Below are 4,383 nucleotides of genomic sequence, written 5' to 3'. Positions count from 1 at the left end.
ATTACCAGAGCTGGACGCTGCTTCAACTCTTGGATTCTTTCTAATCCTAACCCAAAACCTACCCATTTTACCCCTTATGGAGACAACTTCACCATCCCTAAACCTACCCATTTTACCCCTTATGGAGACACCTTCACCATCCCTAAACCTACCCGTTTTACCCCCCAGACACATAACTTTACCCCTATCCAACCTAAACCTACTCTTTCTACCCCGAATAAATTACCCAAACAAATTTTATCCATAAATATTAATAAATACCTAAAACCTACCCTTAGTAGGGAGGTTGGATTAATAAATAATACCTATAAAAACATTAATAAATAACACTTATAATTAAAAAATAATACTCATTCATACATTTAAAAATCTCACTATCTGTGGCTCAATAATAAAAAGACCAAGTTTATCGGTTGTGGGGTGGTGGGCTCATGCCGTGGGGGCGGGCCTCAGCCGAGGCGAGAGCGGCCAGAAGGAGTACGAAGGACTGCGCATTTACCAGAGCTGGACGCTGCTTCAACTCTTGGATTCTTTCTAATCCTAACCCTAACCTATAAAAAACCTTAATAAATAACACCTATAATTAAAAATAATACTCGTTCATACATTTAAAAATCTCACTATCTGTGGTTCAATAATAAAAAGGCCAAGTACATCGGTTACAGTGTGGTGGGCTTAGGCCGTGGGGAGGGCCTCGGCCGAGGCGAGAGAGCGGCCAGAAGGAGTACGAAGGACTGAGCATTAACCAGAGCTGGACGCTGTTTCAGCTCTTGGATTTTTTCTAATCCTAACCCTAACCCCCCAGACACATAACTTTACCCCTATCCAACCTAAACCTACTCTTTCTACCCCGAATAAATTACCTGAACAAATTTTATCCATAAATATTAATTAAAACCTACCCTTAGGAGGGAGGTTGGATTAATAAATAATACCTATAAAAACATTAATAGGTAACACTTATAATTAAAAATAATACTCATTCATACATTTAAAAATCTCACTATCTGTGGCTCAATAGTAAAAAGACCAAGTTTATCGGTTATGGGGTGGTGGGCTCATGCCGTGGGGGCGGGCCTCGGCCAAGGCGAGAGAGCGGCCAGAAGGAGAACGAAGGACTGCGCATTTACCAGAGCTGGACGCTGCTTCAGCTCTTGGATTCTTTCTAATCCTAACTTTACCCCTATCCAACCTAAACCTACTCTTTCTACACCGAATAAATTGCTTGGAGAAATTTTATCCATAAATATTAATAAATACCTAAAACCTACCCTTAATAGGGGGGTTGGATTAATAAATAATACCTATAAAAACCTTAATAAATAACAGTTATAATTAAAAAATAATACTCGTTCACACATTTAAAAATCTCACTATCTGTGGCTCAATAATAAAAAGACGAAGTATATCGGTGATGGTGTGGTGGGCTTAGGCCGTGGGGGAGGGCCTCGGCCGGGCGAGAGTGGCCAGAAGGAGTATTGAAGGACTGAGCATTAACCAGAGCTGGACGCTGCTTCAGCTCTTTGATTCTTTCTAATCCTAACTATGCAAAGAACATCTTTAATGGTTTTCATCTCTTATCCAAACACTTAAACTTTACTAATTCGGCAGCAACACACACACCGACTAAGCCTACCTCACACACACCTCGGCAACACAGACCTCGGCATATACCCTGCATTAAAATACAATCATAAATCGTTCACATTTTCATCATCAACATCATCATCATCAGATATGCACACATATATATATATATATATATATATATGTATATATGTATATATGTGTATATATATGTGTGTGTGTGTATATATGTGTATAGAAAGACTTATATGTTTGCAGCACAACAATCATTTAGGCCACACTGACCTATACGATGTACTCCTGGATAAAAATACAATGAGACGTTATTCAAACAAGTAACAGTTATATTCATTATCTATATCTACTGGATGACAATGTAAATAGCATGTGTTAAAAAGTGTAAAGGATTCAAATAAGTACGTAGAATAAGTCAATTAAATCATTTCATAGAATTATCTCACAAATGCTTATAGATCATTCAAATCATTTGAAACATTACATTGAAGTGGACTGTGACCTTTGACCTGTACTTCTAATACTTACCAGACTCTATCTATCTGGACATAATAACGGTCACTCTGGACCTGAAAGATGACAGCTTCCTGAATCCAGTGATACCACTTACATGTACGTCGGGCCTACGCTTCACCAGATATGCCCAGGTAAGCTTTAGCCAATCAGATGCAATATTATAATGAGGGTGGAATTAATGAGGATGAAAGTCGTTTTTACCTATATACCTAGTTGCAAGTTAACCCCAAGATAACCTTTAACCCTTAAACCCTCTAACCATAGCCCTCAAAACCCAAAAGTTTATCTTCTAAGCCTGGACAGTTATAAGATTGAAATCCACCCATTTCCGTTGAAAGGTTTTAGAAACAATTAAACAAAAAATAGAAATATGACATCAAAGGAAAACATTATAATGTTAAAGAAAAAATTAAATAAATACAACAACAGTAGAATACTTTTTATTAAGAGTGCGTAAGTCGCCATCTCCTGGACGAAACTGTGAATAGCATGTGTTAAAAACTGTTCCGGATTGAAGAACGTTAGCAGAAAATCATAATATGGAAGATGCTGTCAGACTGATGACTTCACTCACAGACAGTCCATCCTTCAGCTGTGTCCAGCTGTTTATTGAACTGTTTTCATTTATTTTGATCTATCTATCCATCTGTCTATCTAATAAAACTTTTCAAGGCCACACATATGGACTCTAAAGGGCAGCACAAACACAAAACACAACCAGCCAGACACAAAAACTATGCAAAGAACATGTTCAAAATTGACTGCTACATTATTCATTAAAATTTCTGGTTAATGCACATCAGTTACAGTACCATGAACTAACATAAAGATTTTTTTACCAACACAAATAAATATAGTAAAACATGTTGTTCATACTTAGTTTGTTAGTTTTGAATTAACTAATGTTAAAAACTATGTTCTTGAACTATACTAGTTAACATGAATAATAATGACATAATATTTAATGTTAATTAATGTTAAGTTAAAAATGTATTAATACATTATTAAAATTTAAAGTTGTATCTTAACATTAGTTTATGTTCTGTGAATTAACATAAAATTAATATTTTTAATGTTAGTGTTAACTAGTTCGTTAATTAATGTAATAACTTATGTTAACCAAAGAGACCTTAATGTAAATTGTAACCAATACTTTTTATATTCTATAACTATTAAAAAAATAAAATAAATGAAAAATAAAAACATTTATTTATATATATATATATATATATATATATGTATATGTTTTTATTTTTCATTTATTTTTATATATATATATATATATATATATATAACCCTAACCCCTGAGCATGATACATTTTGAAACATTACATTGAAGTGGACTGTGACCTTTGACCTGTACTTCTAATACTTACCAGACTCTATCTATCTGGACATAATAACGGCCACTCTGGACCTGAAAGATGACAGCTTCCTGAATCCAGTGATACCACTTACATGTACGCCGGGCCTACGCTTCACCAGATATGCCCAAGTAAGCTTTAGCCAATCAGATGCAATATTATAATGAGGGTAGAATTAATGAGGATGAAAGTCATTTTTGCCTATATATCTAACCCTAACCCCCTGAGAGCACTCAGAACCAACAGAAGCCCTACAACCTCAACCAAAAAAAAAAAAAAAATTAACTAATTGTTATTGTATCCAAATCAACTGAGTACCACTGACATTCTCAGTTGTCCATATGGAAAACTTTGGGTGAAAGCTTTGATAATTCAATCTTGCAGGACTGTACTAACCCAATTAAAGTACGCGTTTGTTTCCATGATGGTGAGTTTTCAAAAAATCAAAAAAGTGTAAATCGAAGTGTTGAAAGATTTGAAAAGAACAGTAGAAATCATGCTTTTTGTATTAAAATTCGACCAGGAAGTAAAAACCAGGAAGAGCAGGGGATTGTGGGATTGAACAGGTTACTCACCATGAATGAGACAAGTGTTCCAAAGAATGGGGTTCCACAGCCCAGCTTCACCTATTACAGCCTAGGAGTTTTTGCAGTCAGCGGTTTTCCTCTAAGGATAACGTCGGTCTGATTCTTGCAATTATTCTAGGGGTAATAACTGGTAGAAGCTTAATGTACATCCGCAATCACTGGATTTTTCATTCCCTAACCCTTTGATGTAAAAACCTAAGGTACACAACCACTAGTTCTTTAAACCCTATTTGGGATTTTTTACATCAACAGAAATATATTCTTGGACTCCTGGAAGCTGAAGTTTGGTGGCCAGTTGATGTCCATGGGCCGTG

Source organism: Onychostoma macrolepis, chromosome 11 (assembly GCF_012432095.1).
Source record: "Onychostoma macrolepis isolate SWU-2019 chromosome 11, ASM1243209v1, whole genome shotgun sequence".
Taxonomy (NCBI): Eukaryota; Metazoa; Chordata; class Actinopteri; order Cypriniformes; family Cyprinidae; genus Onychostoma; species Onychostoma macrolepis.
The sequence above is the reverse complement of the archived record's forward strand: the minus strand, read 5'-3'. Positions refer to the sequence as shown.